Source organism: Mugil cephalus, chromosome 7, assembly GCF_022458985.1.
Source record: "Mugil cephalus isolate CIBA_MC_2020 chromosome 7, CIBA_Mcephalus_1.1, whole genome shotgun sequence".
NCBI lineage: Eukaryota > Metazoa > Chordata > Actinopteri > Mugiliformes > Mugilidae > Mugil > Mugil cephalus.
Window position 1 is genome coordinate 12,224,731 of NC_061776.1, and position 24,255 is coordinate 12,248,985.

Here is a 24,255-nt window from a genome sequence, read left to right on the forward strand (position 1 = left end):
TAAACTGTGCAGAGTTGTTAAGCAACGTTGCTGCTAAACAAGCTAAAAGTGTGTTAGCGTGCTGATGTTAGCATTTAGCTCAAAGCTCTGCTGTATCTTTAAGGATTTAAAGTAAATGAAATACCAGTGTTAAACTTGCAAATAGATGATTTTTAGTTGCTGCTTTTCAGAAATATTTAAAATATATACATAGATGGGAAACTATACAGATTGTGCAGGTTAAAAAAAAGCACATTAACAAAGTGTGTCAATATAACGCTTGTAGACTTATAAATAATGTAACTATTTAGAAATTTATCGATCTATACTTTTTGCACTCTGGTATTGTGTGGGGACTTCGTTAGCATCATGCTCTGTATTTTGTCGCTGCTCGAAAACGAATGTGTCACATCCACAACCTGACACAAGTTACGTCTCGTTACATTAAGAATGAGTCCCTCCGCATGTGCGTGTTTTTAGGTTTTATTTTGTCGAGCGTTCACGTGTACCGTGTGTGTCTTCCCGAGGTATTCTTCCTGGAAGGTGTCTGTCTGAGAGATAGTGTTTATGTCGCAGAGGCCACTCTGTTTCTCAAGGTTAATGATCTCATTGTAAATCATGTCACATCTGCCTCCCTCTCCCCCCCACCTTTCCGCTCCCCTCCCTTCCTCTCCCTCTCTTCTCCTGCTCTCCTCTCCTCCTGCTGCCTTCCACGAATCTGCGACTGTGGCTGTGCACACGTATGAATTTGTGCGCGTTGCCGGTGGTGGCTGTTCATAAAAAAATAAAAAAAAGGCGCCGTGTGTACGCATGCTGAATGGTGATGCAGCTCAGGATACACTCACATACCTGCACTCAGGTTCACAGGTGGGTACATTCATTCAGCAGATGGAAGCCAAGCACATGCATGTATTATTTATATATATACACACTTTTATATGTGTTTTTCCAACCTGCTCAGTCCTGGATATTGCAGGTCTGAGAGTTGCACAGTGGTCTGCACTTCTTCTGAAACCTGCACGGTTCCTTTTTCCAGTAGATCAAAAAAAAAAGTATTAAAAAAAAAGGAAACACTTTTATTATCTTTTATTATTGTCTTGTGCGTAGTATTTCCAGAGAGCAGTATGACTCATGTTGCGTTTGTTTGTGCGACCTGGAATAGTGTCACAAATCATTTGCCTGAAGTGCTCTTATGTGAAGCGATGAGCTCTGTGTAGTTTAACCTCTTGAGCTGATTAAAACGTCTGTCAATACTTGAAAGAGACCGAGTGAAATAGGTACAACTGAAGAAACGCAGGTGATTAAGAATCAACAAGAACAGTTATGTCTCTTAAAAACAAAAAGCCAACGGTAAAAGGATTCACTTTAAAATAATATCTGTTAGAATAGCACCAGCGACAGCTAAATAAACAGATAAATGCATTTCAGACATACACACCTCTGCTGTTAAAAATGTGCAATTTGTGAAATAGTATAAGAACGTGGTATAAAAGTTATTAAGGCCTTTATGTAGACAGGGAATGAGATGTTAATCAAAGCAAACCCTATTACCATTCTAGCATAAAACCGTCATGGAATTGGGAGGCAAACGTTACGTTCAAGTCCACTATTTAAACCCAAATTTTCTTCTCTCTCATGTTCTGTTTCATAATGTGTATTTTTTTTAATCGATAAAAAAGTCATCTTACATAAGGAGTGCTTCTTGGATCTTGTCACACCGTGGTGAGGGTGTCTTGTCTTGGGGTTGTTTTGTCCTGTCATTTCCTGTTTTATTTTGAAAAGTAACTCTCCTCTTGTTTCAGGTCACTTGCCCTTCCTCATGTGTCACCAGTCTGATTGTCTTCCCTGATTCCTGATTGTGTCCACCTGTCCCCTATTTCCCTCCATGTGTTTAAGTAGTCTGTGTCCCCCTTGTCTCGTGCCAGAGTGTTATCGTCGTCAACCTGTTCTCGTGCTTTGCTTCATGTCTTCAACCAAAGTATTTTCAAGTAAGCCTGTGAATCCTCTCGGAGAGAAAGTTTTGGTTTGTTTAGTCTTTTCTTAGTTAAATCCTCAGTCCTGAGGTTTTCCTCCATTCGGAGTGTTTTGTGTTAATTTTGTGATTTGTTTCTTCGATTTGAATTTCCTCCTTCTGGAGAGTTTTTTTGTTTTCACTGATCAGATTTATGTCTAGGTTTTTTTGTGGCCATTTGTTTGTCCCTCTGTGAGGGATCTCTGAGCAATCCAATTAAAGCCTTTTTTGTCATCTCTGCATTCTGAGTCCTGAGTCCTGCTTTGAGTCTCGGCCTGACAGATCTGAGGTCTCACGAAAAGCTGCTGCTCGTGCAAAGATGCAACAGCGACGCAGTACCAGAGATATGACTTCTGGTCATTCTTGAATTCTCTTGTATAGTGGCACTGTCTGAAAACTTAAATGTGACAGCACCATAATCAAAACATTATTGATATAGTTGATTGGGGTTAAATGATGGATTTAAGATAATTTTATTTATCCCCGTGAGGAAATTAAGGTGCAACAGTGCAAAATACAAAAAAACTGAATGAGAAAAACTAACTAAACTAAATCAAAATAAATATGTTAAATATTTACATATTGTATCAGGTTTAAAGTAGCTCAATAATAGCTAAGTATAATAGCTTGCACCAAAATGACACAAGTGTGGATTTTTACTTGCCCACTCCAGTCATAATGTCGTATAAACTGGAACATTCTGGTTTCTTACCAGTGTGTGCTAAAAAATAAATAATTAAAAAAAAAAAATCCACAGTTCCTCTTATTTTAGTATTACTGCATAGAGACTGGATGCACTACCCCTCCCTCTGTTACTGTAAGCACAGAAACACAAAGACAGGGAACAATGTTTAAACAATGACTTCCACATGCTGTATGAATTAACGCATAGTACAGTAGAAAGTATCATCTCTAAATTGCAGGAGGAGGACAACCCAGTGTCCACAGTGAGACTCCTGTTTTGAGAGCTCTCACCCTCTATCAGAGCCTTCCTTTCAGGCGCCCTAACATAATCTGTACCTGCGTGACACTGAATTATCATAACTGAATAAAGATGGGTCTGGGTGCGCTGGCAGCCTCCCTCCGTGTGCACGGAGCACAGCGCCGATATCAACTTGCCACGGTGCGTCCATGCAGCCTATGTATGATACGGTCCGTGTGCGCGATGCTACCGGCTCAGATAACGCTGGTGTGTGCCTCTGAGTGTATCTCCATCTGTTCGCTCCCTGTGTGCGTGTGTGCGCATGTGTGTGTGTTTCTTCTCTCAACAATTTCTGTCCTCAGGCTTTGCAGCCCCCCTGCAGTGGTAATGGTAGGTCATATCGCCCCCCTCTCAGACAGTTTGCTCCTGTCAAACATAGTTTCACCCAAACGCTTTTAGCTCCTGCTGCACTGGGACCTTCCATCACAAGCTGCAGACCTGTCAGGCACTTTACCCATTCAGCAGCGGGTTTCCAGTGCTGGACACCCCCCCTTTTTTAAAAAAATGTTATTAGTATTTTATTGTTATTATTCTTATTTAGTCTTATTTAGTTAAAATGGTACCTAAAGTATGCAAAAGTACTACTGGATAAGAGAGCTACATATGAAGACTAATACCACTGTCATGTTTGTACACTTAACAGCAGCTTAGTTTAGCAGAAGTGGTCCCAGATCGCTAGATCGGTCCAAGGGTAGTAAAATCTACCTAAATATGCTCTTTTTTGTTAAATCTGCGCCAAAGTAAAATAAATAAATAAATAAATTCAACTTAATGTAAGGGGGTTTTGTGGCAACCTTGGTTTATCCAGAGCTTACGTCATAGGTGCCTACGGCGGTATTGGCATTTATACTAACTGGTGTGTTGGCATCGTTCTGTAATAACACCGCTACCAGTTGCCAGCTGTGTTGAGTTTCTCTGTAACTGTCTCATCATGGTGGGATTAGAGCTAATAAATGTTGATCAGCAGCTATTTTAACTGAGATCGCTGCAGCGCGGACAATAAAGAGGGTTTCTGTCAGATGGTCTGTAGGAGGCTGAAGGAGGGAACATTTTCTCTGTTTGTCTGCCGAGAGACGCGAACGTGGAGCTGAGGCGTAGTCCACGGCCTGCAGAGATGTAAGACCAGGAATTAACAGCCAACTGAAGCTTCTCATCCAACCTATGGCAGGCAAGACAATAAGCATTTTAATTTGAAATGTATCAGAAGTAAAATTACTCTGCAACTGATGTTATCTATGATGCATTTGAGCAACATTTTACTGTTATTGTTACTCCTGAACCTGCTACTACACAGGCACCAGTCCACTTACCAAGAACCCCCGTCTTTGCCTTCTTCCCAATTCACACTGCACCAAATTCCAATATCTGGTTCCTGCACCGAGGAGAAAATCACCATCGAGCTCTCCTCCCAGAACAGACTCCACCTTGTTTTTCCCCGGTTTCCCTTCTTCTCTCCTTCAGAGTTCACTGGAAGGATTCTCACGCATCTTGACCGGCCTGATGATTGGAATGAGTTGCTGTAGAGAAAGATGTGTGGAATACCACGCCTGGTTTTGCTACTGTATCCGGATTTAGGATTGGTGGATGCAACTACAATGCAACTACTGGATGAACTTTTTATTAGCTTTGTTTAAGATACACCATGACCTGGGTGACTGAGACTCTTCACAGAGAGATGCATGGATAGTTGAAACCGGTGGGATTTTGCCAAATGGTTGGTACCCCCCTCCTGTAGGACTCGCGATAGACCTGAGAGTTTATGCAGGTTATATCCTGGCTTTTATCTAGAAAGTATTGGCCTTTCAACGGTAACTTAAATGCAAGAGAATGTGAATGTGCTCACAGCACCTCTAAAATGGATCCAGCTAAACAGATCCTCACAAGCTGAATATCCAAAAACGCTAAAGAAAGGCAACTTGACTTGTAGAGTTCCTTGAAGATGCAATGGATTTAAATACTGATTAAGACTTCATCAAGCTGCATTTTCCCTGAAGTGGTGCAGGATTAAAGCTTTTTTTTTTAAATTTATTTTATTTTATTTTAGAGCAGTGCAACCAGTTTCTACCTCATCTAAATCTTTATTTCTTCACTGTGGGTATCAAATGGAGCAGACATTTTTAATCCCCCTCTGGCTCTGTATGATCCAATGCGCCTGGAGTTCTGTTTCTCTATTTACAACCCTGCAGCATCTCTTATGACGAATGTGTGAGAGTTACAGGAGGCCTGGGATATAGATACAGCCGGGTGATCATTAAAAGAAGCTGATTCATGAAGAGAAGCAGGAGAGAGTCAAAGGAAAGGAATATAAATGTCCTACACGCGCGCACACACACACACACACACACACACTGTATATGTAATGTGTGTGCTTATGTGCAGTATTTATTTGAGTGCCTCATTCCTTTCCCTTTTTTTTTTTGTCCTACCACGCATTGATCCACCCACAAAATCCCAACTATCTAAAATCACATACAGATCTAAAAGAGCAGATGGGAGGGGGGTGGGGGGTGTGGGAATGGGGGGGGGGCATAGTTGTTCATTACAGCCCTTCTTCTCTGTGGAGGTAGAAAGTGAAATGGTAGCTTGATGGCCACTGTTTCCATGGCAACGGTGTTATAGCAACCTCTGCCCACAACATCTCAAAAGATCAGAGATGTTATTTTTAAAGTAGCATAAGACACCATGGTATCTGGAGCCCGGGAAGAGGAAAGAAAAACATTCTCGTACAGAAACAGACAGACTTCACGTGTTCGCGCACATAAAAGAATCCAACTCTGTCAGAACAAGCCTGTCAGTCCTGGATGAAATGCAACGCGGAGGCCACAACATCCACTTTTTTGTGTGGGACTTTAATAGCAGCAGCGGCAGCAGCGTCTCTCCACAGCAGGCAGCAGAGGAGCCCGAAAAAACATCTCTTTTGTCTTTGTCTTGTGTGTTTTGCTTTAAATGTCTAAATGATCGCCTGAGACTTCCTGCAAGTGGCGAACGCCATAAATCTAAACGGTGACAGGGTGGTGAGAAAAAAAAAAAAAAAATGACTTGCAAAAATACAGAGGTGAAGATTCTGATTCTCATTGTTAATGTTCAAATTCTGCTCGACTGAGCCTTTACACGTATCGGTGCACTGTCCCTAAAGGGCTGCAGCCTATCGTGTGCAGACAATAGCTGTCATCATTACCTTCTGAATGTGAAGCAAAATGAAAACATTATCCTTCAAACGGAAGACTGAACACAGGCGCACATTGTGCTGACGACTGAAGGGAGGGGTAACTAACTAAAAAACAGACGCCATAGTGGGTTGAGATAAAACAGGTACTAGCTTCATGGGTGCTAAAGGATGGATGGATGATTAAAGTTTGCTATAAAAAGACATGGTCACACAGTTGCAGATAATCATATGCATTCACAGGACATTTTTTCACATTCATTATTCAGATAATAATAAATAAAATACCTATAATAAGACCTCCTATTTAAAATACATTGTTTAAAGGAGGTCTGTTATGCTAATTTTCACCTCTTGGTTTTTATTCTGAGATTCACTATAGTATCTCTGTATGGTTTGTAATTAAAATAAATCTCTATTTATCTCATACTGCCTGTTATAAATCTCCTGTGTTGAGTCTCTACCTGAAAACGGGCGATATTAACTCCTGTCTCTTTAAGGGCTGCCCTCCCTGAAAGCCCACTGTTTTCTCATTGGCTGTCTTTCAGGAAGCCTTTATTTTTGAGCTCTACTTCACCCTTTGGCTACTGTTTTTCTGAAAACAAACTGTAAACAGCAAATAAAAGAATTTCTTGTCCTCGCTTTGTAATGGCAACGTGTCAAATCCATCTGTGCATGTGTGGGCCTGAAATCAGCCTGGAACATGAGCGGACAGCATGAATATCTGCATCAGCAAACACTGCAAGAGGACGTCCCAGTTTGGTAAATATTTTTTCATTTCATGCTTACCTGTGTGACACGACAGCTTTTACTGGATACTGGAGCACATTAAACGCAAATACTCAAGTAGAGTACTCATATATTTACCAAGAAGACCATATTTTTGATTTTGTGAGTGCTTTGCCTGGAGCCGATTCAGCCAGGCACGAATGTTTCGTAGGTAAATTTGTTATCGGTTGAGGTTTTGGTTCAAGGGGGGATTCCTTTTATATATATATATATATATAATATATAATTATATATATATATATAATATATATATATATATATATATATATATATAACTTATTTTTCAAATTACTTGCAAGTATATTCATCTAATGCTTTGACAGAAAATAAACAAGTGGAGAAGCCACAGGAAAATCACTGGAAACATAGAGCTCCAAGTAGTCTGAGGCTTGAGGTTTTGGTTCTCTGGGATTACTCATACTTACATTTCCTTTGTTATTTGAAACTTTGTGCATTTTTAAGATGAATGACGATCCAGTATAATACAAAAATACTATAGGCCTCCTTCACTGATAAAAGTTTTCAACTTTTTATTAATGTCTGGCGAGTTATGGACTACTAGGACGTCACAAGTCAAATATGTAACTCAAACACCGGTTGACAAAGCAGACGTACAACAGTGCGTCCTCGTTACCTGGAGCTTGTTAACCTCCTGGGATCCAAGCTTTTATTTGGTATGCATTTCAGATTCCTCCAAAGAATTTGGGATCAGTAGGACCTAAGACGTATAAAAATTAAGCATCATCTTTGAACAGGAAGTAGTAGTTTTATGTCCTCATATGTGGACATTGGGATTATTTCATTATTTATGTTATAAAGAAGTCACCAATGTGTGACAAAATATAAAACTGTTTATTTTAATACCCGAACATGGCTGTGTAATGACAGAATTGCAAACAATTAAGTCCAAACGTCCTCAAACGAGTACCTGCTAATTAGCAAAAACTGCTAATTTGTTAAATTTGCACATCATATCAAACTAGAAACATTAATAAGTATAAATAAGTAAGTTTTAACCTTTGCTGCCACTAGATGGCAGACTAAAGCGTCCACTAATGAGGACAATGGGTTTAAATGAAGCAGAATAAGCTGCAATAAAACCTAAAACTTAATGTCCCCGTATGAGGACGCAGGGTCTCAGGAGGTTAACCATGTTAAAGTTAATCCTTTTTTTTGAGCATTGTGCACAGTGTTTAAGTTTTAGGGACCATTTTACACATAAACATTTATGTTAAATTTGTGTTTTTGTATTTTAAGAGAAGAAAGAACAAGAGGCATTAAAATCATTTTCTGTCATTCTTTTTCTCCCCTGCAGTTTTTGCACTTAAAACTTTGGCCACACAGTTTTGTCTTGTTTTCTGTCTTTCTCTCATCTATCAGTTATGCCCCATTTGATCTGGCCAACAAATCTGAATCATCACATCCCTTACGTTTGGACTTGTTTTGCAATTGCGTTGGCACATTCAAAGACAATACGAGTCTCTCCCCGTGTCTCTCTCCTCTCTGATCTCAGGGGCTGATTTTCTTCCCCTTCTATCGGTGAAGGTTCTTCAGACGAGTGCATGCAGCAATCCCAAAGTAGCGCTGCAGGCTCCTCGATGGACACACTTGCCAGCATGTGTTTCCATGGAGACCTGGTTCGCTCACGCGCCCCTGCAGCTCGTGTCATTGACTTCAATTAGTGCAGAAGGCCGTCTTGCCTAAGCACATACTTACGCAGTGAGCCAGCCTCAAAGGGTTAGGAGGAAATTGTCAGCGGAGATCTGAGTGCATGGGATATATAAGAGAGGACTTCAGGACGGCTTTGTGCTGTAGTGGAATACATTTAAACACCGGGACGCTGTCAAAACATGAAGAGTGACATTTAGATTTAAGACCCCTTTGGAGAGCTGTCTATCCTGGCGATCACATATTATTTCCTATAAATTGTGAATTTCTTATTGGTGTTTCTGTAAAATGGAACTGATTTTGCCATGGAAGCATTTTTGTCTCTTCCCCTTTCTACGTCTTTTTCCCACTAAACATCGGATCTTGTCTGGTTGCCCTATGTTTAGTGGTGAGTTCTTGGCCTAATAATAACCAACCTTTTTTTTTTTTTTTCGTATCCAGTCAGCAGGAGTCATGCCCAAACCAGTTTAATTTCACTATAATGAAAGTATTTTCTTACTGTGAAATCAAGGTAATGATGCTCATTAAAGTTGCACATTAGTGTTTGTGACAGTACAGGTCAAACTGCTTCTTCTTTCAGAGTTCAGTAAAAGGCAGGCAGTGGTTACCATACAGGCTAAACGAGTTCCCTCATCTCCTGCACAGATGATCCAATAGATGATCCATAATCCATATTTCCAATTTTTGGTTTATGCTCTAGAAGTCACCAAGAAGAAGCACCATTAAAAGAGATATGCATATACACTCGTAAAAATACGGTTAACTGCAAAAGTGAGTTGAAACTTTTTAAGAATTAGAATTAATGTTGAACCAACAAGGACTACTCTTGTTTGATCTACGAGATAAAATGATGTGAAAAGTTGCCTTACTTTTTTTAAGTAGGTGGAGCACCGTATTTTTATCAGTGCGTGGCCGACTCACAGCTGACTTGCTAACGATGTTAGCTAATGGCTAAGTGGTGTTAGCTCCATAATCTAATGTTACGTAGACGGAGGAAAAAAAACTCTGTTTAATATAAATTACAGTCATTTGCAAACGTTAACTTGACATTTAATTTTAATCAAGTATTTTAAAACAACTAACAACACTAGTTACACACGAAAAAGCCTTTTGATGCCACCACTTGCTATTGTTAAGTACAAGTTACATCAAGAGTCTCCAGTTATTTTACATATTCACAACATATCAACAATATAAACCATGAAAGACTGCAGTAATTAACCAACTGTATCATTAACATTAATTCTTACTTTAAAGTTCTGTCTCCCACTTTTTCCAAGTTCAAGAGTAAATACAACATACATAAGAAGATTTGTTGAGCCACTGCAGCTTGTTAATGGAAAAAAATCAAATCTTGTATTTTGAACAGTTGAGTGTGTGGAAACAGTGAAGGAGAGAAGTCAGCAGTTAAGAGAGTTAAGTGGATGGCGAAGAAACCCCAGGTGGTAGTGGCGAGAGTCCCCCACAGACCTGAACCGAACTCGTCCCCAAAACAGGTTTGCATTCGGCGGTGTGGAAGTATTTTGGATTTAAGCCGGACGATGACAAACAGTTTGAGGTGCATTGCAAAGTGTGTTCTGCCCTCGTTGCAGCACCACAAGGCAACTCGAATGACCATTTGAATGTTTTTGTTTTGTTTTGTTAAAGTTCAAAAAAAAAAAAAAAAAAAAAATGTGCCAAAGAATCATGATCTCACTTCTAAGCAAAAAAAAAATAAAAAATCGTGATTCACATTTTTTCCAGAATCGTGCAGCCCTAGTTAAAATTACATATTCTTAGATCAACTTTTTTTCTGGGCAATGATCTCTCTGTTCAAGTGCTAACACGCTGATGTTTGACAGCTTAGCTTGTTAGATAATACTAACGTTAAATCAAAATGCTGAGGGTGATGAATGTGTTTAGTCTTACAGGTAATTCAGTAATTTATCAAAGCTTCGACTTGACGGTTGTGGTCATAAAGTCACGGATCAGTTGTTACAGTGTTGGGCCGTGAGTGAGCGTCTATGGCCCTAGGTTTTGCAGTGTGTCCCGTACCGCTGGCACTTCCAGGGATCTCCTCCCTCTTGGATGACTGCATTCCAGTTTAAAAACATAATACCACAGCAACTTTTAGGCTTCATCCCACAGAAGATAAGTTCAGTTTCCATGTAGACAGACAAAACCATTACTAGCAAAGTGGTGGGATGGGCCTTTAAAGTGATTCAACCTTGACTATCCCAACTCATTACGAACACACTCCCAGGCTGCATCTGTAATTACTGTGAACAGGTGCATCACTCAGCCGCGTCGCCACAGAGTTAGAGATTTAATTTAGAGATGCTGCCCGGGATATTAACCCCGCTAATTACAACAGCAAGCTCCACGTTCAACCACAGGGATGAAACGTTGTGGACCTCAGGGCACGGAAAAGCACACAATTACTTTCGCTTATATTCAGAGGGGAGTACAGGTGGGCAGGATGTGGTGTTTACACAGAGGAGGCTTCCAAATTGAGCGCTCTGAGCAAATTGTGGGAACACCACGGAGGATGGCTTCTATTTTTGAGAACAGATTCGCGTAAACAGAGGGCTGCAGGGAGTTCAAACGTACGGTTTATCCGCTAAAGATTTGCCTTTAATGGACCAGAAGATGCTGATTCACCGGTCTGTGCATGCACCGCGGAAACTGATGGATGGCAAAATGTGCAGCTGTTGTTTCCTCTGATGATGATGAGCTCAGACATATTCACTCAATAGCTGGTGTAGCTGAACCACAGAGGTACACTGGCGTACAATATCAACAGTTTAACTTGGCAAAGTTTTCAACATGGCTTCTTTTCTTTTTTTTTCTTTTTTCTGGTTATTTCTGCACCAAGTTTATATAAATTCTTTGTTTCTCCATTCTGCACAACCACATCTTTTTTAATATGCAGTGCATTTATGTCATATGAGAATATAAACTGATCAGGCATAACATTATGACCACCTTCCAATGTTGTGTACGTCTCCCTTGTGTCTGTGGTGTCTGGAAACACAATGTTGTTAGTGGGGGCCTTTGTCTATGGGTTGATGGGAGGGGCCTCTGTGGATCATCCCTCAGATACTTGATCAGTTTGAGATCTAGTGAATTTGGAGGCCAGGTCAACACCTTGTGCTATTTCTCATGTTTTTCGAGTTGTTCATAAAGGCTTGTTGTGTGTGTCAGGCTGCATCCTGCTGGGGGTGGCTGCTGCCATCAAGAAGTGTCATTGCCATGGGCTGGTGTTAGGTCCACATCCAAAAGTTTCCCTGCAGAACACATGAATTGTCACAAGATAATTATCAGTGTTATTTACTTCCCCAGTCAGGGGTCATAATGTTGTGGCAGACCACGCAGTGTTGCTATACAACTCAGTTAGATGGAGTAAATTGCAGTCACATTGTTCATTAGATTTGTACCATTTCTTCCCTTTCCAGTGTAGAATTAATTTTAAATATATAAGAAGTGATGATACAGCAACAAGCTCCTATCAGAAGTTCACATCAACTCCAAACTCTCGCCAAAACTCTTTGTACAGATTAAAGCAGAATTAATGAAATAGTCCAAACAAAAAGGAAATCCCAAACAACATAAACATTTTCTGAAAGGCTTTTCCCCAGGGAAGTTTAAACTTTGTTGCTATAATAAGTGAGTAGAAAGTATGGGGACACATACTGAACTGAATAAGGAGAGAGCTCTGTTTCTGCATTTTCAAAGTAAAATTTTATGACCGCAAAGGCCACGGCCTGTTTTCCAGGTGATGTGTGGACAGACCCGATAGAGAGAGAATCTATTGAAAAAAGAGTCAATAAAAAAAGTCATCATGTCTTTTATGCTTCTCTGTTCAAAGAATGGTTTCAAGAAACCTTTGAAGTATTTTTTGAAACCTGCATATGGCGTTTTCTTTTTTTTGTCTTTCGTCTTTTTTGGCCTTGTTTATCCTTTTCCTGTCTGTCGCAGTTTCAGAAGTCTACGCCATATTTCATTTCACGTGCATCTGCATCAGAGTATTATTGGCATTATTATTTTTCATTGAACCGGGAAACAGAATAGGGTGATCGCTAGCTTGTGATCTTTTATTCATCCATTCGTCCTCTTCTCGCTCCTTGCCTCCGCATCAGGGAGCTCAGCATCTGACAGGCCTCACTGAAAACCACCAGCTGGAGTGACAACAAGAGGAGGACGAGGGGGGAGGGAGGAAAGAAAACGAAAAGGAGAGGAAATCTGTGTGTCTGTGTGTGTGATGTGGACAGGAGGGCAGTCGGGGGCATAATGCGCTGACAGCAGCCCCGGCCCTCAGAGCAGAGCAGATGGTTCGGACAGGACTGGCTATGGCTCAAGATCAAAACTTAACCTCTCAAAAGTCACGAGCTTTGAATAATACGAACTTTCAGGTTTTCAGTTAACTTTGTCCACTTTATTTCTGACCTCATTTTTTCGGTGGTCCTCCCAAGTTTTAGAAACGCCCAATAGGAGAGGCAACGCCCTGACATGCTAGTTAACGATAAGACTTCTGTTTATTCAGATGGCGGCTAAAACATGAGGCGCAATGTGAAGTAGGTTGAAACTGTGAATTATTCACGATGGTTCCAACATGTGCAATTTCCACCAACATGTAACATGAATTTTTAATCTTTTCATCACTGGGAGGGGATGTTGTTGCTGTAGCAGTAGAGAACATGAAACTTTTTAAGTGTATTTTGATGGTCACCAGGCTCAGTCCTGCAACACTGGTTATGATCAGGGTCAGTGATGTGGTTTGTATGACAGAGATTTACCAGTTTAATTTCCTCTAGGAAAACAAAACGCAAATCATAGAATCTGTCTACCAATTTGTATTTCCTCGCTATTTGTCCAAAAACAAACAAAAAAAAAAAAACACACCACAACCAGCCCGAGTGCAGCAATTTCATGTGGGCACAAACAACTTTTTGGTTGGCTGTATTTTCACCTGTGAACCTTTCCATCATTAACATAGTAATGGATTCATATTCACAAACCATCATGAGACTCCACCACTAGGTTTTCATAGAAAGTGAGAGGAAGCCTCAGTTTGGAGCTGATTTATTCTACACGTTGTTTTGGTTTTGCCACTCGCAGCTTGGCTGTTGGATTCGGCCTCACTGCTCTCTCCAGAAACTGTTTTGTATTGTTAAAGTGAAGTTATTCGTCTTGGTCCCTCAGTGCAGGAAACGCTCCTGCAGCTCAGACTGTCCAAACATGTGCAGTACTAATGACAATGCCATTAGACATGCCGCTATACTTTGTTTACTGCTAATTATTATTAAATGTTAGAATACCAGTGTGTCAGCTTAGTTGTTGACAGAATATTGCTCTGCTGGCTGGCAGTGGCATATAGCTGTGTCTGAATACAGAGCTGTGTTGGATGGTTTCTAAGTTAAGGACACACCAAACAGACTTTAATTAACTAGGCCTACTGTGACGTTGCATTTGAACACACCACAATGACTATGACCTATGGCCAGCTACAGTATGTACCTATATAGCCTCTACACTATAGGCTATAGCTACCTATAGGCCTACCCTCCGCATACGTAATAATGAGGACAGATAAACAATAATGTGCAGTTTATACGTAGTGTGTTTAATATTTCCAGCTGCTTCTCCTCGTCCACAAGTTTTGGGTTGATTGATTTTGATCGAGGAGGAAACAACAAAAAAGTTTCAGTCACCGTTGTTAAAAGTGAACCAGGGAGTCCAAAAATTAATCCAGACAGCAAAATAACACACACCACCGACAGTGGCTGGGAGGCATCTCAAGCCTAAATGGCACCGGAGTAAGATACAGCTGTAGGTTATACAGGCGTCTCAGGTCTTACGCGCATTTCAGTGAGTTCACACGCTCTCACGCCACACATGACATTTCTCACGCCGGAAAATGATAAAACTCGCCACACATCGACTTTAAAAGAGACCAGTAATCTCTGCTCTGCTTCAATGAGCCAATCAGAAAATAGTATTTGTCGTTGCTAGGCGATGTAGGAGCGCCCTAACCACTGTGATCTGGTCATCACTTCATCTCTTAATTTTTTATTATTATTTTTGCAACAGTTACTTATTAGAGTCTAGGAACTATGCAGGATAGTAAAAAATATCTCACTCAAGCTAAATTCAAAACTTGCAGTATTTTAAATGAGCCTTAGGAGTTACTGTTATCTGGGAGGATAGGACTTCTGGCTAGTGGCAATGGTGCTGGGCGTAGCAGAAAAGCTACAGATGTCCAACACCGAAAAGTCGACAGCCGTCCACTTAGTGCGTCACTGTCCTTCAGCCAGCTCTTCACGCCCTGAGATACTACGTGAAACTAGAGTTGTCTGTTATCATTTCAGCCTCAGATGACGTCACGTCACCTTCTCACACCTCAGCTTCACTCAAAGAATAAACCACCTGTCGCCTCTTCTCACTTTTTTTTTCTGTCTCTGTCCATTCATCCTGCGACTGCCTGTCTTCCTGCCTCTTTTCACCCCTCTGATTTTGTCTCGTCTTTCATTCCCGCCGCCTCTACAGCCCCCCCCCCAAAGACTTCACAGCGCAACCGGCAGAAACCTGACAGATGAGCGCTCGCCTTGTTTCATCAGCAACTCTGTGTCATCTCGCATCTCTGTCAGTAAAACGTTGAAGGCCAGTCACATCACATATTTCTGGCACTTTCCTGTCCCTCGCAAACACACAATCGCATGCACACACAACCGAGAGCCCAAAGTTGCCATGACAATATGATGATAGGGAGCAGTGATTGATTGGCTGAGGGAGAAATGTACATGTGCTTTGATTTGATTGCCACAAATTGCCGGGATTTCGACTTTCACATCACGGATAGTTATTATTACATCAGATGAGTGCTGAACCCATTTAAATTCACCAGAAAAACCGAGGCAGCTTTCAGGGTGTTTGTGCTAGATTTTGTGTTTAGCAAGGTTACTGAATTTGAGTTTGTTTTTTTGTTTTGTTTTGTTTTTTTTTCACTTATAAGACATCTACTGCGGCTGCTGATTTATGCAGCTAAGCTGGAGGAACACATTCTAACGTCGCTCCGTGTTTCACGGCGACTGATGAAAACAAACCCGTTTTCTTCTTATTCCTTTTAATTCTTATTTGTCAGCTCCCAGCAGTGTCTTTTGTGGATTATATGTGTAGTATTTTATATATTTTTTTTATATTTATTTAGTATTGTTTGCAAAGAGCTCTAAGCACTTCAGGTTTAAAAATACACCTGTAACATTTAGAATAGATCTATTTCCCAGGAGACATTTGTCTTTAGTACCTGAGAAGCTACGTGGATGAGTAGAAAAGTGTCTCCAGGAAAGTCCACTTACTTGTGTTTCATCTCTGTTGTTATAGCTACAGGAAACATTTTCTTCACAGAGAAAACTATAAAACTAAATTACTATATATTAGCATACCATCCATCCAAACAGCACTAGACGCAGTTTTCTTTCTTCGTGAAAATTTACAATATGTCTGAAGATGTTAATATTCCTGCACCCTCATGCATTAGCATTTCTTACATTATACCACCCTGTTGTTTGTTAACTAAACTGTTCTCACAATTTATGGTGGACGAACTCTGAGTAATTTGTCTAAACCAGGGGTCGGCAAACCTTAGGACTCAAAGAGCCACAGAAAAGAAAACACTGGGAGCCACAATTGACATCTAAAATGAAGATAACAGTGCATATATTGTTTTCACCTCTATGCTAGGCATTTATGAAATGAAACAACTGCTACAGAGAAAACGAAATTGCATTTATGTAACATAACAGGGATTTATCCGTGGTTGTCTTACCTGGGGTCGAAAAGTTCAATAAATAGCCGGCTGGACCTGCCGGCAGGTGTCGCACGTCGTACTGCAGGGGGGGAAGTTGCAAAATCGTTGGTTGATTAGACATTTTTTATATATATTTTTTGAATTTTCCCCCACAAATTAAAATTTCTTTAAATACACATTAACATGGAACCAACATATCTTGGTAAAGAGATTGGCTAATGCTGCTGAGTCAATCGCGAGGCCGCATATTACACGCTGACTCTGTCAGGTTCCCTGCAATTGGTGGCGAAATGCACGCTGCTATGTTTATGTCAGGTATGTTTAGGTCTACGCCAGTTGGCCACCCTATGTTTACACGTGCTTGAAATAAAATATGGCCTGACAAGCATTGAAGACGTCAGGTCTAAACACACTGCCTGCGTCGAAGCCACTGACTTACATATTTCATGTGAAGGCAGTTTGTGTTCAAACTGGAAAAGTGTGATTAGGCTGATGGGATTTCAGAGAATGCGATAACTCAACTTTAAATAAGTGTCGAACTTCAGGGAGAACTTAATTAAAAGTGAATTGTGTATAGTCTCACATACAGAAAACTGTAAAACAGGCATTTACAGTGTTCATGTGTAAATATTGGCACATTAACTAAGGATCAGGCCAAAACCTTGTAAAGTTAGAGGATGATCCTTTTGCCAGTGTGTGGGGTCAGCATTTGCTAGAAAACACCAACTGTGTTAAGACTGTTTTGTATATTTTATTTTCCAAATCCTCCTAGTCTTACTCGCCGCGAATCAATGCTATGACCTAAGCTTATTAAATAATGTTTTCCCAAGTGCCCTCTATTATTGAATTAGATGCATCACGTTGTGAGCACAGCATGACTTCATTAGTCCCAAGTTTAAAATTTGATGAAGTAAATTTATGCAGTAAACTGGAAACCACACAGGAGTTTAGAAGGTCAGGGACACACAACCGTTCAGATTAAACACAATTTGAAATGCAGTGTTTATGCACTCGTGTGAGTATAAGCAATGCTAACGCACACGTTGCATTGATTGCTGTGCTGCATGTAAACAGAGAAAATACTCTCAGACGTGCACACAGATAGAAGAGTACTGGGACAAAGAAGCTCCTGAAATATGTATTTACGGGCAGAGCTGATTTAATTAGCTGTTGCCTTGAGACCTAATCCAAAGTCATTTCTGAGGACGTACGATGTAAACTAAATAATTCATGTCCTTCGCCAGTGTAAGTATGAGAATGAGATGGACAAAGAAGGAGAAGTAAACGCCTTGTATCGTTGTGTGCACCGGAAAGAAAGCTCCAGCCAATGTGGATGTGGAGTCAGAAAACAAAAGACACGTTTGGAATCTTGTGATTTCGACCTTGAAGTGATCATTTATAAATCAGTCTTCAGCAAAGTGTTCTCCAAATGGTGTGGCATGCATGAAGATTTATTTCCTCTCCTAAACCTTTGATCTCCATGTATGCCTTAAAAACCACAGTAGAGTAAGAGTGCATGTTTGTATTTAGTTCTGGTCTTCCCTCCAGCGCCAACATGAGCCCGCGTTTACATTCGTCTGCATATTTGCCTTTTGTCAGCTGGCTGACAACGTTAAAACTTTGACAAAAGCAGTCCTTTCTTTTCCCCTAAGCTAACCACCCCCTACATACCGAGCTGTCATTGTGTCTAATGACTTATGTGGTGCCACAGTTTTTATTTTACTTAATAGTGTTTTCACAAATGCATCCTTTTACATACTGCATGCTACCAAAAAAAAAAAAAAAAAGATAATAATAAAAGCCTAGGTTATTGTTGATGCACGGCACATTACTAACAGCAGACTATTTTCAGGATCTCCTATGGAGAAAATGACACTCAGTTGTGTCAGTGCTAAAAGTTACAGTGTGTGCCTATTTGCAAGCGTTCATCATTATGTGAGCTTGAATACATGACATTACAGCAGCACTGGGAACAGTGACGCCAACAGACTGAATAGACGGATCAGGAAGGCTGACTTTTGAGTCAGTGGTGGAGAGGAGGACACTAAACAAACAGTCATGGATAACTCCTCGTCTGTGTGTGACAGATAACCCTCGACTGAACTTATTTCTAATGCTTATTTTATTTATTTTTTTGTGTTAAATATTATGTATGGTATGCTGAGTGCCTGTACATTCCTGCTGCAACAGTGAAATTTCCCGTTTTTGGATTAATAAAGTATCTACACTCACTTGCCACTTTGTTAGGTACACCTGTTCAACTGCTTATTAACACAAATAGCCAATCAGCCAATTACATGGCTGCAATTCAGTTCATTTAGGCATGTAGAGGTGATCAAGACAACTTGCTGAAGTTCAAACCGAGCATCAGAATGGGGAAGAAAGGGGATTTAAGTGACTTTGATGTGCTGGTCTGAGTATTTCAGAAACTAATGATCTACTGGGATTTTCCCGCACAACCATCTCTAGGGTTTACAGAGAATGGTCCAAAGAAGAGAAAATATCCAGTGAGCAGCAGTTGTGTGAATGAAAATGTCTTGTTGATGTGAGATGTCAGAGGAGAATGGGCAGACTGGTTGGAGATGATAGAAAGACAACAGTAACTCAAATAACCACTGGTTACAACCAAGGAATGTAGAATACCATCTCTGAACACACAACACGTCCAACCTTGAAGAAGATGGGCTACAGCATCAGAAGACCACACCGGGTGCCACTCCTGTCAGCTAAGAACGGGAAACTGAGACTAAAGTTGGGCAAACTGAGCATGGTTTAAATGCCACAGACTACCTGAGTATTGTTGCTGACCATGTCCATCCCATCTTCTGACGGCTATGCTGCCTATGTTAATGCACATTTACAGTTCAGTGCCAGTTAGTTGCATTCTATCGGAAGCTCAGATGTGCTAAAACCAACACATTTTGTCCACTTTTCTTGTACTGCACACATTTCCATGCTTCCCGTCGGCTCCGTTAATGTAAATTACACAATTGTGTAATAGCTTCATTAAAGCAGTGATCTGATTGCTGTGAAATAAACGCATACAGGTAATTTGATTCAAGTGTTTACATAGTTAACCGTAACCTAATTTTTTCCAATCCCAGTTCATTTTGTGTCGTTAGTGCCCAAAAGGATGTACAAACAGAAAGGATGTGTAGTGACATAAAACAAGAGGAGACAGGGGTAAAATAAAACCACAGGAGCATTAATTCAGATCTTTAACCAAGACACCGGGCTCATGTGTGTGAATCAGGCTTGTTAAACGATTACACAAATTCACCTCCTAATGCAATAATTAGATTCATGCTTTAATCTGGTTTTGATCACTTTCTTAGAGCTGGGTTCACATATTAATAGGGCGCTCCGCTAAATGTGATATGTGCCTGAAATAACGTCTCCTACAACTGAGGAGGAAAAACTGAAGCGAACCCGTCTAATGAAAGAAGTTTGTTCTGTCACCCCGTTTCACTTGAACACTCTGCTTCTATAGCAACGGCTGCTCGCGGTCCAAACCTGTCCACTTCTTACTCCATTTGTTTCATCTGAGGGCGACTCTGCACCTCAGCTGCACATTTATTGGTGTCTGGATGGTAATGATCACGACAGGGATGCTAGTTACATTTTTAGAGTTTTTTTTTCCTTCAAGGTAGGATGTGATTTATCTGGCAAGGGTTGGTGGTTATGAGCCACGTCAGTTGTGCAGTATATTGGCTCAGTTATTGTTGGTTATATAAAAGCTGGACAGTCGGTTCCATCTGCTGCCTCGTTAGAATCTGCAGTCATCAGCTTTGACTTGTGGACTCCTCCGACCTGTCAGTACCCTTATCTTTTCAACAACCTGCATTCCCATAAGTGTCATCCAGTTCTCCAGTATTGACAATATCATAGTAGTCAATATACAGTCATTTTATAGAAACAGACCTTTTAATAACTATTTACAGGTGCAACATCTTTCTGGCATGCCAATTAACTGCAAGGGTCATAACATCCTAACACAGTTGGTATTCAACCTTCATTGCACGCTGTTTTTGTATGTATCTGTAATATTAATGAAAACCACAATAGTGGACAAACATGATTGTAGGTAAACAAACCTAACAACCTACACAGCACTTCATGGGGCAGAGGTATCAGCAGGGGGGATAGTGATGTATAGAAGCTATACACAGCACAATGAACTGCACTCACCGGCCACTTTATTAGGTACACCTTGCTAGTAAAAGGTTGGACCCCTTTTACCTTCAGAACTGCTTTAATTCTTCGTGTCATACTTTCAACAAGGTGTTGGAAACATTCCTCAGAGATTTTGATCCATATTGACGTGATACCATCACATAGTTGCTGCAGATTTGTCGACTGCACATCTATGATGTGAATCCACCACATCCCAAAGGTGCTCTATTGGATTGAGGTCTGGTGACTGTGGAGGCCATTCGAGTACAGTGAACTCATTGTGATGGAACCAGTTTGAGATGATATGAGCTTTGTGACATGGTGCATTATCCTGCTGGAAGTAGCCGTCAGTAGATGGGTCCACTGTGGTCATAAAGGGATGGACATGGTCAGCAACAATACTCAGGTAGACTGTGACATTTAAACCATGCTCAGTTTGTACTAAGGGGCCCAAAGTGTGCCAAGAAAATATCCCCCACACCATTACACCACCACCACCAGCCTGAACCGTTGATACACGGCAGGATGGATCCATGCTTTCATGTTGTTTACACCAAATTCTGACCCTGGCATCCGAATGTTTCAGCTGAAATTGAGACTCATCAGATCAGGCAACATTTTCCAATTCTTCTATTGCTTCTGTTGTTCCTAAATTTTAATTCTAATGAAAATAAGACAGAAGTCATGGTCTTTGGTGGATCTTCTGTAACCCCCTAGTTGATCTGGGTTATTTGGCGCAATATCACAAGCCAACCGTGCACAATCTGGGAGCAAAAGTGGACACAGACCTTAAATTTGACAGCCAGATTAAAGCTGTGGTGAAGTCAAGCCTTTTCCAGTTAAGGCAGCTGGCAAAAATTAAACCAGTCCTTCAGAGACAGCACTTTGAGACAGTAATCCACGCCTTTGTGACCACTCAGCTAGATTAGTGCAATGCACTTTATATGGGGGTTAGCGTGTCCTCCATTGCTCGTCTGCAACTGGTGCAAAATGCTGCTGCACATCTTTTAACTGGCACAAGCAAGTATGAGCACATTTCATTTAGCTTTACTCCACCGGCTGCCCATACATTTTAGGATTCATTTTAAAATGATTTTATTTGCTTTTAAAGCCTTGAACGGCCTTCCCCCATTTGTTTTTAGCCTATTTTATTTGTTTTATCTTATTTGATTTGATTTCTAGCTTATTTTATTTGATTTTATCTTATTTCATAATTTATCCTATTGTGTGCTTCATAGTTTTATTGTGTTCTGTTGTGCTATTTATTGTGTTTTTTATCTCACTGTACTGCACTACAGAAAACTTGTGTTTGTTAAAATCGTGCTATATAAATAAAATGGATTGGATTGGTGTTCTGCATTCCTTGGTTGTAATGATTTGAGTTACTGTTTCCTTTCCATCATCTCCAACCAGTCTGCCCATTCTCCTCTGACCTCTCACATCAACAAGGTATTTTCATCCACACAACTGCGGCTCACTGGATATTTTCTCTTCTTCAGACCATTCTCTGTAAACCCTAGAGATGGTTGTGCATGAAAATCTCAGTAGATCAGCAGTTTCTGAAATACTCAGACCAGCCTGTCAAAGTCACTTAAATCCCCTTTCTTCCCCATTCTGATGCTCGGTTTGAACTTCGGTAAGTTGTCTTGATCACCTCTACATGCCAAAATGCATTGAACTGCAGCCATGTGATTGGATGATTAGCTATTTGTGTTAACAAGCAACTGAACAGGTGTACCTTGTAAAGTGGCAAGTGAGTGTATGTGGGATCTTTTTTTTTTTTTTTGCAGGACTAAGTGCAAATAACTTAGACTAAGACAGACATTAATGATAAACACTTATATGATAAACACTCATAAAAATACAAGAAAGATAAAATAAATGAGATTAAATTAAATAAAAATACAAATAAACAATGTAATCAAAACATTTACAGAATTAGCATTATATACAAGTTGACAAAAGCAGTGTCCGAGGTGTTTGGCCATTTGACCAGTTGCATAGCAACAGCAGCATGGATGGTGTCGAATGGCGTCTCCTTGTGCTTGTACTTATAAGGGTGGGGATGTAAACTCAAACGGAGCATGTCCCCCTGTAGAGTCTGAACCCGGGCACAGATATAATGTAGTTCTGTGAACCAGGTCTCCAAAGCACTTCTCATGACACACTCCCTGTGGGTCCCATCAAGCGCACACAGTCCATCGATCCTGCTGCCGAAGACCTCGCATTCTCCTTGAGGACAGACGGCACCGCCGACCCGAAACTCCCTCTCTGTTCCTCTTCCGCCAGCACCAGCCTGGCATCCCCAGGACTTCTTCAGAGGTTAGGCCTCACTCCGGGCAGCTCAGGGAACACGGACAGCGCTAGCAGCGCTAGCAGTCGATAGCAGGAACACATTACCGACAGTGACACAGCGGCCGAAAAAACAAAAATGTCAGACAAGTCAGACAATGAACAACCATTAACACACTAAGAATAACCTAAAAAGGTTTATTCTTCACGGAGCTACTGGCGACATGCAGCCACTCTTTCAGGCGCATTTCAAAAAAGAAAGAGTGGAGACTCTGCGTGCCTTGATGCCAAGCTATTTGTAGAGTTGCTTATGCATGCGAGTCTTTCTGCAGGCGCGTTGTTTTTGAGTTTTGGGGCTCAAATTCACCCGTGCAAGGTCGGTATTGATTTACTAAATTCAGTGTTTACTGGAGTCACTTACTAGCACTTTCTCTGGCACTTGCTGCAGAAAACAACAACAAACACGTGTACCAGTGCATGACATTCTGAGTAAGTTGTCATGCTTGTGAAGGATTCCTACGTTTATATAAATCTACGTCGGTGCACGTTTTGACTTGTCACAGGAGAGAAAGCACAGTTGTATTCATGTAAGCTCAGTTTCCATTCAGTGTCTTGACCTCATCATTAACACACCTTCAGTTAAGTTCAGTCAAAATACCAGCAGTGACAAAAATCAGTTTTAATGAATGACAGCTATAGAGCAGCAGAGATTTGCGATCAGCCGCTGTGTTTGTATTCATGTCTATTCGCATCATGATGCTTTCTGAATCCTTCATCTCGACATTTCTCAACAGCAACGGGAAAAGAGACATCTCAATTCTGCACATAACCAACAAATAGTGCACGTGTGTGTGTGTGTGTGTGTGTGTGTGTGTGTGTGTGTATTTAAAGCCTTTCAGACTCTTTGTCTCCATGACAACTGGGACGTTTTGTTCCTTGAGTTTTCTGATGCTGTGTGAGACACATCCATTGAGTACAGTATGTAACTGTTTGAAGCTGCCTAGTATCTGTTTTGGTATGCCTTCATGTCGGCGGAGATTAAATCTAAGCGGGACATGTAGCTGACATGTTTGTGGGCGCTACTCTGAATACATTAGTTATACTGAACATAATAAAGTATTGATGAATGGATACACAACCCAGCTGTGATTCCAAAACAACCTGCTTTTTAAAGTTGAAAAAACACCTGTTCTCTGTGGATTTTCCGTTTGATTGTATTTCCTGCACTAATTTGAATAAATTCTCATTAAAATTCCAATAATTTCGGCCATGGATGAATGAATGTGTTTGTCGAGACCAATTTGTTGCTTAACTAGTATTCAGCTTCTCTTTCAGTTTGATCAATTATCCGACTGGAGGGCATTAGATTTTTTGCATGCCGACTTTAAATTGGTCACTTGCATACATAC

The 24,255-nt window shown here is 40.7% G+C and overlaps 1 protein-coding gene across 1 annotated transcript in view; it reads left to right on the forward strand.

Annotated features, from left to right (window-relative positions):
• Positions 1-6,798: 6,798 nt before the first annotated feature.
• Positions 6,799-24,255, forward strand: part of LOC125010551 (pituitary adenylate cyclase-activating polypeptide type I receptor-like) — a 54,225-nt gene continuing 36,768 nt past the window's right edge. The window contains exon 1 of the mRNA XM_047589264.1: positions 6,799-6,900. The gene's annotated coding sequence lies outside the window, so the exon portion shown is untranslated. The remainder of the gene's footprint in view (positions 6,901-24,255) is intronic.